Raw genomic sequence first — 14,085 nt, 5'->3', positions numbered from 1 at the left:
GGGAAGGGCAGCTTCGTGGGAGATGCCGGGAACGGACGGTGGAGATTTCGCGGACGCGAGATCGGGCCCCCTCCTCCTTCGTCCACGTCTCTGGAGTTTGACCCCCGGGGAAGACTCTGGAGTCTTTCTAGAACCTTCCATCCCGCAGGTGCACCACACTGCAAGATATCGAAGCATATTCGCATTCGCCCCCTCTCCGAATTTAAAGGAGTCCCTGGGTTAGAAGTCACTGGAAGCTCAGTAAAATAATATAATTTCCTTCTTCGACAAAATATCCCCCAAAAAAAAAAATCTTAAATCTGTAATAAATTCGTCACGAATTAATTTTTTAACCGCCAAAATTTTTGAGTTAATTTTTTGACTACTTAAAAACCCAAACTAATTTTTTTTTAAATTACACTCCTTAACTTCTGTTAAATTAGATTATGAAAAGAATTCCTAATAAGTCCTTAAAATGAATTTTATTTTAAATAAAAATTTAACTTTCCAATCTATTAATGACATTTTCGTCATTTATTTTTATTGAATTTTTTCTTTCTTTTTTCTGATTTTCTTTTTTTTCTTCATTGATGGCTAGTCTCAAGCACTGACTGTTAAAGAGAGCTGGGCTAGGGTAGCCCTTGCTAGCTCTAAATGAAGGTTGCCTCGCTAGCGGCTAGCAACGGACAACCTCGCCCCAGGGAGGTAGCCCTTAAAAGCCATAGGTAAGGGCTGCCCTCGTTGACCTCGGCAAGGCCGGCCCTCACCCAATGGCCGGCGAGGGTCTTGGGCCCTCATTGACACATATCGAAAAGAAAAAGAAAAGAGAAAATGAAATAAATAATAATTTAAAATTAAATCATCTTTTGATGAAAATGCCATCGATCGATCGGAATATTTAGTCGGTCAATGATTGGCAAGGTTAAAGTCTTATATAAAATTATTATGATCACTTCAATCCCTTATTTGAAATTGGCATAGCTACTTCAAGCATTTATTTTACACAAGTTCTACTTCAAATGAGAGCACTTCAGCTCTTTGTTTATAATTTTATGTTTGATTAATACAACAAAAAATTACAAACCGATATACTTGTGACAAATTAAAGGTAAAACCCTAAACTAATATATCCTAGGGGTGAGCATATCTAGGTTTGGCCGGTCCACCACTAACCCCATAACCAACCCTTACAGATATCGGTCCTCAATTTTAGGACCAAGGACCAACCTTATTAAACCTTGGACCGAGGAATGGATTGACCCAATGGGCTTGGTGTGGTTCTAGGATCAACCCAAGATCAACCGATAACTTTTCTGTTTCATTTTTTCTACTCCCTCAAAAGGCAATCTACCAATTGAAATTACATATCTATCAACAATGTTGCGTTGTACTACCAAACTATAAATTCCAATACATATTCAACAAATTTAAGATAAGGCAACAATGAAAATTTCACACCTACTAAAAGCAATAAACCATAAAAACAATTAAGACCGCTTATAGAGATATGAGGCAATATGGGAATGAACGGCAAGTAGGAAAGTTGTTTCTTTTGATTTTGCAAATTGAATACTAAGGCCTGTTTGGCAACACTCCAAACAGTGACTAATTCGATTTTTTGTTCCCGAATCGGTTTGGGACGAGAATCGCGTTTGGTAAAAATTTTGTTCAGGAACAAATTTGTTCCCTGAATCGAGTTTTGGAGTAGAATTGAGAATAAAAAAAAATTGATTCTACATCCGGAATCAAAAAAGAATCAACACGATAAAACTCTTCTTCTTTCCTTCCGCCATCACGCGACCGTCACCCGCCGCCGCTCGCCGCCGTCCGCCGCGCTCACCACCGCCGCCACCGCCCGCCCGGCCGCCACCGGCCGCTGGGCCGCCTGGGGCCGAGCTCACCGAAGGCTCACCGGCCGCCGGACCGGGCGAGCTCGCCGGAGGCTCGCCCGGCCGGGCGAGGTCCCGCGAGCTCAGCTGGGAGGCTCGCCCAGCCCACCGGCGAGGTCCGGCGAGCTCGCGAGGCTCGCTTGACCATTGGCGAGCCTCGCCGGGCCGGGCGAGGCCCACCTAGCCACCGGGACGAGCTCGCCTAGCTCGACCGGTGGCCAAGCGGCCTCGCCCGGCCAGGCGAGGCTCCGCTCGTCCACCGGCGAGGCCGCCTAGCCACCGGCCGGCTCGCCTAGCTCGACCAGGTGGCCGGGCGGGCTCGCCGCCCCGGCGAGGCCCGCTGTCCACCGGCGACGCTCGGCCTCGCCGAGATCGGGCGAGGCCGAGCTCGGCGAGGCCGGGCGAGCGTCGCCGGCACCGGGCGAGGGCCGGGCGGCTCGACCGACGAGGGGGGCGCGCGAGGGCCGGCGACGCCGGTGAGGTCGCCGGCCCTCATCCGGCCGGGCCGCGGTCCCGCGACCGGCCGCAAGAAGAAAAGAAAAATAGGAGAAAAAGGAAAAATGAAAAAAGAAAAGGAAAAAAGGTAAAAAAAGAAGAAAAATTATTTAAAAATAAAAAAAATAATTTGGAAGAATCAATGGACACGTTATCAAACGCAATTCTATTCCAGGAATCAAAAATTTTATACGATTACCAAACACGTTTTTTACTCGGAATCGGTTCTCGGGAACGGAATAAAAATAATCATTTCTTGTCGAATCGGTTCAGGAGAACGTAATCGTTGTCAAACGCGCCCTAAGAGAACAAATAAAACATAAAAGAACAAGTATTGGAGGAGGATGCCATGAGGAGTTGTTTAATGTTGTTTACACCGTTTTGGATGTCGTGAGAAGTCATTTAATACTATTGATGCCGTTTGACTTAGGGAATATATAAAAATATATATATAAATATTTACTATATACATATAATATATTTTGGATATACCCACCCCGCGGTGGACGAGTTGATTCGCGCCTTGCCCCCTCATCCGAGAGGGGAGAGGTTCAAAACTTCTCGCCCCCATTGCACGACTTAAGTAGGGTGCCGTGAGAGATGGGTCCCTGCGCTAGTGCCCCCAGGTTTACTTCGCCAGCCGCCGGCTATACGATGGTTCTCGAGTCATAAATATATATATAGTCAGAGTAGGTGCAGGTTGGATTGATCCAAAATTCTTAAGATCAAGAACCAACCCACACATTGTTGGTACAGGAATCCCAAAATCAATGACTAGTCCAATCCCCTTAGGAACCAGATCAGGACCTACAAGATTGGGCCGATCCAGAGTCGATCTAGGGTTAACCTTGGATTGATGCTCACCCCTAATATGTTCGTCAATTACCACGAATTACCTAACTTAATAATTTGATGATAAAATTTAATGAAAACTAACATATGATACACTTCTTACAAATGTATCAATTCATAATTTTATGATTAAAAAAAGAATTTAAGATAAATTTATGATAGATATACATAACAAAATTTAGTAACATGAAATTAGTGACCGCATGGAAAAGGTAACAGGAGACGTGTTTTAATAGCTTAATTTCAAGTGATTTCATGTGCATGAGAAGGTTTCTCTCAAAAATTATTTGAAAAATTATTTGAATATATATTTATGGGATGCTCACGGCGAAACGTAACAATGTTCAACTTGCACCGAGACCGTGCATACCTCATAGTCCGTTTGATAACATTTCTGTTCAAAAATTGTTCTAGGGAACAGAAATATGTTCCAGAGAATAATTTTTAAACAAAAACGTGTTTAGTAAACTTGTATAATTTATGTTCCTAGAATAAAAAATAAAAAACAAAAAAAAACACATGTTTTGTAAACTTATATAACTTTTTTGTTTCTTTTAATTTTTAAATATTTTTTATTTTATTTTTCCTTTTTCTTCCTTTTGGCCGGTCGCCGACCTCAACCATGGTCGGCGACCGGCTGATGAGGGCCGGCGGCCTTGCCCAGCCATGGCGAGGCAAGCCTCGATGGCGAGCCTCGGGCGGGTAGCCGGCCATGGCCAAGGCCGGCGGCGGCCAAAAAAAAAAAAAGAAGAAGAAAAGAAAGAGAAGGAAAAAATAGGAGAGAGCAAAATTGTTTCTTGGAAGTGTTTTAGGAACAATAAATAAATTTTTCTTTTTTTTTTTTTATTTCGGTCCCAAATCTGTTCCCCGGAACAAAAAAAATAGAATTTTTTGTTCTCGAGAATAAACATGTAAACAAATACGTTTCTGTTCTTTTTTTGTTCTCCGGAACAAAAGAAAATAAATTGTGTTCCGGGGAACAAAAAAAGAACACAAACAAACAGGCCCCTAATCCATTACAATCAATCATCGGAGCTCATGTCCCATAATTTCCCTGAAAAAAAAAAAAAACTTTCACTATGTATGTCATTCGCTTGTTTCTTGAGGATAACCTCTTGATATCGAATATCACAATTTCACATGAGTTATCGAACTTTATCTCATCTTTTCCCTCTTTCGGTACGTGAGTGATCTCTCGGAATGTATTCGAAATGCCCGATTCACGTGTATTAGATAAGCTCGATTGAAAATATAGAATGAAAATTGTTTATTTATTGTTTCAAACGAAAGACATCGTGAATTGTGTTTACAATATCATAACCAATTTATAAAAAGCCATTATATAATCTAACATGTAGTTCCATCAAATTCAGGTATCCATACTATCGACAAAGGGCCTATTTGTTAATGTTCTTTGCTTCTATTTACGAACAAAATTTCTATTTTTTTGTTCCAGGGAACATTTTCATTTCTATTCCAAATTTATTTTTTTGTTCAAAGAATACATTTGGAATAGAAACAAGAAACAAGAAAAACGTGTTTATTGTTTAGGAACAATTTTAAGAACAAATTTTCTCTCTCCTCTCTTTTTCTTCTCTCTTTTTTTCTTTTTTCCTTTTCTTTTTTTTTCTTTGGCCGGTCGTCCGGCCTCGGCCATGGCCGGCGACCTCGGCGGAGCGTCGCCGGCCCCTAGCGAGGCCTCGCTAGTGGCTAGGCAAGCTCGGGCTCACGGATCCAGGTGAGCCCAAGCTCGCCCAAGGCAAGGCGAGGCCGAGCCTCGCCGCGCAGGCAACCTTGGGCAAGCTTGGGCTCACCGGATCTGGGCAAGCCGAGCTGCCCAACCAAGGCGAGGCTGCTGGCCCTTGTCAACCGTCGTTGGCCATGGCCGAGGCCGCCGACCGGCAAAAGAAGAAAAAAATAAAAAAAAAAAAGAAAGAAAATAAAAATAAAAATATTAAAAAATTAAAAGAAAAAAAAAAGAACACAAATTTACCAAACATGTTTCGTTCATTTTTTATTAACGAAACAAGTTTATCAAACGCGTTTTTATTCAAAAATTGTTCTCAGGAACATAAACACTTTTTTCTATTTCGTTCTGGAATAATTTTAAAAGAAATGTTACCAAATGTGCCCTAAGCCATCCTTACCATTTTCATGATTCCTCAAAATACTAAGAGTGCATTTGGTGACGTTTCTGTTAAAAATTATTCCTTGGAACAAAAATAGTTTTTTATTTTCGTTCCCCAAAACAATTCTTGAACAGAAGAACACGTTTGGTAATCGCACAAAATTTTGCTCTTGAAATAGAAAAAGAACATAAACATGTTTGATAAACTCGTATAATTTTTTTATTTCTTTTAGTTTTTTTATTTTTAATATTTTTATTTTATTTTTTTTTCCTTTTTTCTTTTTTCTTCCTTTTGTTTGGTCATCGGCCTCGCCTTGGCAAGGTCGGCCTCGCCTTGGCTCGAAAGTGTTCCTAGGAACAAGAAACAATTTTTTTCCACTTCTTGTTTCCGTTTCAAATTTGTTCCTGGGAACAAATGTGTAAACAAATGCATTTCTATTCTTTTTTATTCACCCGAACAAAAAAATATAAATTTTATTCCGAGGAACAAAAAAAAAAAAACAAATGCCCCCAAAGAATCCATTTGGTAACATTTATTTTCCAAGAAACAATTTCTTATCATAAATAGTATTTTTCTATTTATATTCCCGTAACAATTTCTTAATAAAAGAACACGTTTAATAACTATATAAAATTTCTATTCTTAGAATGAAAAAAGAATAGGAATGTGTTTTGTATGATTCATGAACTTTTTTTATAATGTGATTTTTTAATTTTTTTCTTATTCTTTCTTACTATTGCCGATCGCCGCCGCTAATGACTATCGAGCCAACCCCAATCGGCGGTTGACCACGGTAGTTGGTGGTGGCAAGCGGCGATTGGCATTTTTGGTGGTCATCAATGGTTGGGGTGGGCGGCAACGGTAGTTAGTGATGGTGGTTGGTCAGCCAATTGGCGAGTAGCGGCATCGACGGTCATTGGCAGTAGCGACAGTGGTGGCGAGGGTGAGGGCAAGGGTGGGCCGCAACAACGATCGGAGGTTGGCGATGACAGTCAATGGTTGGCGGTCGACCGGCGGGCGCCGGCCGACCCACCGAAGTTGGCAACCGGTGGTGGTCGGTCGACAAGCAATAGGTGGTGAAGCGCCAACAACCAACGGCATGCGGCGATCCATCGGGCAGTGAGTGGCAGCCACCGATTGGCCGGCAAGTGCAAGTCGGTGACAATGACGACTAAATAGCAAGGGCGGTAGCTAGGGGCGAAGGGCAACGAATAAGGAAAAGAAAAAAAGAACTTATTTCTATAAATTGTTCTCAAGAATAAGAATATATTTTTTATATTTTTATTTCTATTCCAAATCTATTCCCCGGCCACTTTTCTATTCCGGGGAATAGAAAATTAATTAACGTTACCAAACAAATTTATGTTGTTTTTTTTTTTATTCGTGAGAACAAAAGAATATAAATTGGGAGAAATAGAAACATTACTAAATATACCCTAAGTGATTTTTATATGTAGTTACCACATTACCATTTTTAGATTGGAAAATGTATCGTTACCAAGTAGTTTCTTTTGAGTGGGTAAATTCTCGATAAAGTAGGGCGTGTTATCTGATTATTATTTTCTTTTTTGTTGCATTCGAAAGCCGAACCAAAAAAATTAGTAGACACATGTAGCGTAACTAGTTTAAATAAGATATAAGTAGATTGAAAATCATAAATTTTGTTATACAAGTGTAATTAAATAATAAAATTTGTAAAAAAATATAATCAAATTCTAAAACTTATCAAATTAGTGCGGTCGAACTATTACGTTAACTTTGTCAAACTCTGCCGACAAAAATGCTGGCGTGGGATTTTCTCTATTCAATTTGGCATTAAGGTTAATCAAGATATTTAAATGACATCATTTTGATTAAAATCTCAATTTTTAGCCTACAATTTTAGTTAAATTATATTAAAAAACAAGAAAGTCAAAAGGTTTTTTTTTTTTTTAAAGTACAATAGTCTTGCCTCGTGTGACCGTCGCCCCATCACTAAGGGAGGAGGTGGCGGCCATAGGCGAAGGGTTTGTTTTTTTTTTTTTTCGTCTCTTTTTTTATGTTGCTTTTTTAACTTTTAGCCTTTTTTGGTTCGTCTTTTTTTTTTTTTGGGAAAAACTTTTGGATTTTTTAACCTAATTTAATTAAGATTTCGCGTAAAAATTAGGATTTGAAGACGGAGAACTTTACCTGTGCGATGTTGGAACCAGGTTTTTTCTTTTCTCCTTCCATTCGGAAGCTGAGGCACAGAGAGTTCTCCAATCGGGGCCTTGGTCTTTCTCCAGCCATCTTCTCATTCTTAGGCAGTGCGAACCTGATACACCTGAGTTCTATTATGATTTTAATCACTGTGATTTATGGGTAAAGTTCATTGGCTTACCCTATGGGAGAGTTACCTATGATGTGGTTGAGGAAATTGCTTCCAAACTAGGAGCAGTTGTTGAAGTGAAACTGGAGGAAAAAGGAAATAGCACCTACAAAGTGGGTAAAGCCAAAATGACATTGCCATTAGAAAACCCTCTGAAGACCGGTGTGATTGTGAATTTAGATAACAAAAAGCTTTGGGTGGAATTTAAATACGAACGACTGCCCTATTACTATTATTCCTGTGACAGAATTGGCCATTATGCAACGGAGTGTGCTGAAATACCTTACAAGGAGTCAGGGTTGGAACAGAACTTACCGGCCAGATGTGGTGATTGGCTGCGAGCTGAGGTGAGGGAACTAAGTCCTTATGGCAAAATATTTTATGGAAAGAAGGAGATCCCTCCTAAAGAAGTGGATGTAGTGCCTGAAACCCCATTATCTCCTATTCCAGCAATAGAGTTCACCATCATCCCAACAAACCCAGGTCTGTAATACTCAGCTAAAGGGAAAGAAAAGTTACAAACCTTCCTCATCTCGGGAACTAATTCTGTTTGAAGCGAAAAGCCCCCAAAAGAGGGGAAATTGCTGCATTTATGAGGAATCAATATTGATACTCCACGAGGAACAGATGAAGGAAGCTGAAATTGGGCTGGAGATGACCCCCCCTGCAAAGTCGAAAGGGAAGTGTGTGAAGTCGACAAATTCAAAAAAAGTAAAAAGATTATGTCCATATGGAGCACAACCATCATCTCAACATTTAGAGAACAATACTAAGCTAGTGAAAACACCTATAGGGTGGCGAAAAGTCAAATCAATGGGTTCGGTGGCTAGCCCTAATAAGCCACCAAATTACCCATGAAACTCTTAGCTGGAATTGTCAAGGGTGGGCAACCCCCTGACAATCCAGGCCTTGCGAGTCACTGTGACTCAAGAACGGCCCAACCTTGTTTTTATTATGGAAACAAAAAACTCGGAACATAAAGTGCTCAGAATAAAAATGAGACTTAAGTTTCAAAACAATTATATAGTTAATCCGGAAGGTACAACAGGGGGCTTAGCTTTATTCTGGGATGATCAACTGCATTTATCCATTGACTCCTCCTCAGCCACATCAATCTTTACTCAATGTCATCTGAAAGACAGTAATAAGAAATGAAAATTATTTTTCTCCATGCTCCAAATGTCTTCAAAGAAAGAATCCAATTATGGGAACATATTTTTTCAGTTAGTATGCATTATCGACTACCATGGCTTTGCCTGGGTGATTTCAATGAAATACTAAATCACTGGGAGAAAGTGGGTAAGTACAGAGCTGAAACTTATAGGTTAACAGCTTTTAGAGACTTTGTTAATCAGTGCTCCTTGATGGACCTGGAATGTAAGGGGTGCTCCTTCACCTGGTCAAATAAACGTGAGGGAGAGAATCTAGTCAAAAAGAGACTTGACAGGGCTTTCTGCTCACTTCAGTGGAGAATTACTTACCCAGAGGCTGATTGCATTGCACTCCGGCGATAGGCTCGGATCATGCTCCTCTCTTGATATCCCTAGCTCAACCAAAGAGTAGAAAACGAAAGCAGTTTAAGTATGAAGCATACTGGACTGACAATGCAGAAAGCAAAAACATAGTCACAGATACCTAGAATGACCCTGCAGCAAATGATCTTAGCCTGGTGGAGAAATTGCAGCAAGTACAACAGAAGTTGATACAGTGGAGCAAGAGCAAATTCGACCATGCAAAGAAGAGGATCACCTGGCTGAAAGGTGAACTCCATAACTTGATGAACATCACACAAATTAATGGAGAATCAGCTCAAGAGAAAGAGATAACTAAAGAAATTGACCAACTATGGCGACAAGAGGAGATGTATTGGGGTATGTGGTCGAGGATAAGCTGGATAAAGTGGGGTGACAAAAACACTCGATTTTTTCATGCGACGACAATTCAGAGGAAATGTCGAAACCAGATAACTATGCTGAAAAATGAGAGTGGAGCATGGGTTCAAGGGGATCGCGGCTACGGGGGATGACAGAGCAGTATTACAAAAGTCTATACACATCAGTGGGCTTCCGCAACTGGCAACCTATAATACAACTCATTCCTACTTTAGTGGATGACCAGATGAATCATACCTTAATGGCTCCACTCACCGAGGAGGAAATCACCACAGTTATGCAGCAGCTAGGAGCCTTCAAGGCACCTGGTCCTGATGGGTTTCATGGCATCTTCTATAAAGAGCACTGGTCAGCAATCTCCAAGGATATTTATCAAGCAATGCAGCTCTTTTTCACCTCTGGTCATCTAGATCATGCATTAAACATAACACTCATCACACTGATACCCAAAATCCCACAACCTGAAAAATTGGAGCAATATCACCCTATCAGTCTCTGCAATTTTCTATACAAAATAATCTCAAAAGTACTAACAAACAGGCTCAAACCAATTCTACCACACATCATTCAGAGGAACAGAGTGCATTTGTGGGAGGTAGGCAAATTCAGAATAATATATTGATGGTTCAGGAGGTGCTACATAGATTACGAACCAGCAACAGGAAAAAGAAATTTCAAGCAGTTTTAAAACTTGACATGCAAAAGGCGTACGATCGCATTGAGTGGGATTTTCTTAAGGCCTGTCTAACAAAATTAGGTTTCTATGACCTATGGGTACAGTGGATTATGCAATGAGTGAGCACAATATCTTTCAGCATAAATTTCAATGGAGAGCCCTTACCTTTCTTCAAACCCACCCGTGGCTTACGTCAAAGAGACCCACTCTCACCTTATCTCTTTATCATTGTGGCCAATGTGCTGTCCATCTTGATGAAGAAAGCTGTTCAGGAGGGTTTGCTTACAGGAATCAAATTGAACAATCACTGCCCTACTCTGTCCCATCTACTCTTTACTGATGATTCGATCTTCTTCTTGCATGGAACAATTGTAGAATGTCAAAACTTGGCGATATCTTAAATCAATCTTGCTTTGCTTCGAGTCGAGTAATCAATCTCAACAAATCAGGCATCTACTTTAGTAAAAGATGTCCTACAGCTCTAAAGAGAAACATGACATCAGCTCTTAGAGTTCCAGAAATCACAAAGACAGGGAAATATTTGGGCATACCTTCAAACTGGGGGCAATCCAAGAAGGACATGTTCGCATGGATCATAGCTCGGGTCAATTCTAAACTGGACAGTTGGAATGAAAAATTGCTATCAAAAGCAGGAAATGAAATACTCCTGAAAGCAGTAATACAAGCTATCCCTCAATATGCTATGTCAATATTCAAAATACCTATATCGATTTGCAAAGCAATTGAGAGAAAGGTTGCATCTTTTTGGTGGAAAAACAATGAGAAAAAGGTTGGAATTCATTGGAAGAAGTGGGATTTGTTGAAAACCAGGAAGAGTGAAGGGGGTTTGGGTTTTAAAGATTTACAGATTTTCAACACAGCAATGCTAGCAAAGCAGATGTGGCGCATAATTAAAAATCCAGACTCTCTGTTAGCCAAAGTATTGAAAGGGCTGTATTACTCACATGGTGACTTCTGGAATGCTAGTAGAGGTTCACGGCCCTCGTGGGGTTGGCAGAGTATCATCAAGGCAAGGGATTCGGTTGCTCCTCAGGTCATGCACAAGATAGGAAATGGAAAGAACACATCAATCAGAACAGATAGATGGCTAAAAAGTGGACTCATAGGAGGCCCAGCAACAAACCAAGAACCAAAAAAGTCTAAGATCTCATAAATCCAGGTACAGGCACATGGAATGAACTTCTACTACACTCTATGTTTGATGAAAGAAGGGTTCAGGAAATTTTAGCCACACCCATTGGCTTACTTGATGAAGAAGACAAACTAGTATGGATGCACACAAAAACAGGAGAATACTTAGTAAAGAGCGGCTATTTTATATTCAGGAATGTCTCTGTCATACCACGGGATACACAAGCAACCTCGTCTCATCAAGCCAATCCCAATCTCTGGAAATATATTTGGCAGTCCACAACCCCACCCAGAATTAAAATTTTCCTCTGGAACTCATGCAATAATGCCCTAGCTACAATGGAAAATTTGCACCATCGCAAAATCGTACCTTCTCCTTTATGCCCCCTCTGCAAACGGGAAGCAGAAACGCTCGAGCACACATTTCTTCTCTGCCCATGGACTGCCAAGGTCTGGAACTTAGCCCCCCTGCATCTACAGATCTCCAGATTCGGCCTTACCCGGTTCGAAGACTGGATCTGCAGCATACAACAGAATCCTATTATCTCGGGCAAATTTAATCACATAGCGGTGGTATTATGGAGCAATTGGAAGGAACGAAATCGGTTTATTTTTAGTCATCAAAACCCAAGGCCGCAATCAACTATAGCTAGAGCAGAGGCGTTCATAGAAAGTTACAGAGTTCTAAACGGCAAACCGAACAGCAAAAAGGACATCGAACACTTATCTAAATCCTGGCTTCCACCTCCTCCAGGTACGATTCGAATCAATATAGATGCATCTTTTGCTCCCGATCTGGATAATAACGAAGCACCCACCGATGTGAGAGAACCCCCTCGACATAGAGCTACCATCGCTTGTGTTTGTCGCGATCACCGAGGCTTCTTGGTGGACGGTTTTGCGAAGCTAGTCGCTGCTACTTCGGCTTCTTAGGTAGAGGCGATTGCAATGGAAGAAACCCTAAATTTCATCGACAGCCGTAGCTTTCTCTCTCCTCAGGTACACTCTAACTGTTTATCTCTAGTGCACGCGTTAAAGACTTTGACTGAACTGAGTTGGGAACTTCAACCGATTGTGAGCCGGGCCCAAGCTAAACTCGGCCATCTCTCGGGCCTCTCCCTGGCCCACTGCAACTGTAGCACAAATCGCCCTGCGGACTGGATAGCGAAGGCATGCCGAAACAACTCCTCACCCCCGAACTGGATTTCTAACCCCCCTACTTTATTTGATCTTTTATGCACTGATGTTCTGGGTGTTATTTTCCCTCATATGAAATAGTAAATCAAGTGATGATGTTTGCTGATAAAAAAAAAAAATTGAAATGATATTGTTTTAGTGTTTTACTTAACCTTAATTCACGTAGCAAAGAGAAAGTATTGAAAGAAGTTATGTCAATATTTTCCATTAGTCAAATTGGACAAAATTAATGGATGCACTTAATTTCACAAATTTAATAAGTTTTAAGAGTTAATGACATTTTTTTTGTAAATTTTAGGATTCAATTATCTTTCTTGATAATGGGCTAGCCACTCTCGGGATTTTACGTCTAAATAGCAAAGAGAAAGTATTGAAAGAAGTTATGTCAATATTTTCCATTAGTCAAATTGGACAAAATTAATGGACGCACTTAATTTCACAAATTTAATAAGTTTTAAGAGTTAATGACATTTTTTTTTGTAAATTTTAGGATTCAATTATCTTTCTTGATAATGGGCTAGCCACTCTCGGGATTTTACGTCTAAATAGCGGCTTGTGGTGAGGCCCGATAATGCTACCGAGTACCGAAGGGTCATGTGATCCTTGAAGGATGATCTCCGGTAGTTCCTCGGTCATAAAAAAAAAAAATTATATTTCTTGATAAATTTTATGATTTTCAATGCTCTTATTCATTTAAGTAAAAAAGATTTATGGATCAACTCACGCATAAGGATCTTTTCTGTAATTCATGACCCGTCTATTTTTAATTAAGTAAAAACGTCAAAATTAAAAATATTATCCAAATGTTTGAAAAAAAACGAAAAAATCATATGAACTTAAGTGTCAATATTTATAAGTCGCGGAAGCTCAAGATGTGTCGAGTTAAAAACGTTCGAAGGGCCGTCGGTCTTAACTTAGATTAAAACAAGAATAAGAAAGGAAGATCTATCTCTCAATTTGGCAATTTCTGTTTTTTTGACGGAAAAAGCGGAAACACGGTCGCTTTATACATTATTGACTCGTTGAATTAATCAATGCCCCCGCAATTATTAAAGTCCCGGGGTCCCCCCAGCCACACAAATTCCGGAGCCTAATTTATTTCGACCCTCTAACCTCCCTCCAAAACAAAACAAAAAAAGAAAAAGAAAAAGCGAACCAAACAAAAAGGTCAAAAAAAAAAAAAAGAACAAAGCTGATTGTTGATTTTTCACCTGAGGAGCCGGAGACCCGACCCGCGCTAACGTGCGCCCCCGCCCCCACCGCCCACGTGGCCGCCGCCGAGCCGGCCAACCCAACGGCGCGGACAAGACGTGACGGCGACCGCTCACGCCGTCGCCGCCGTCGCCGCCGCCTCCTCCTCCCGGCGCACGATAGCCGGCGCCGCCGCTCCCTCCTCTCTCTATCTGCTGTGCCGGCGATTTTCTACTCCATCGCCACCTAACGCGGATTCGGAAATAATTCTGTCGCTCCCTTTTTA

The sequence above is a fragment of the Eucalyptus grandis genome, chromosome 10 (assembly GCF_016545825.1).
Source record: "Eucalyptus grandis isolate ANBG69807.140 chromosome 10, ASM1654582v1, whole genome shotgun sequence".
Taxonomy (NCBI): Eukaryota; Viridiplantae; Streptophyta; class Magnoliopsida; order Myrtales; family Myrtaceae; genus Eucalyptus; species Eucalyptus grandis.
Note: the sequence above shows the minus strand (reverse complement) of the source record.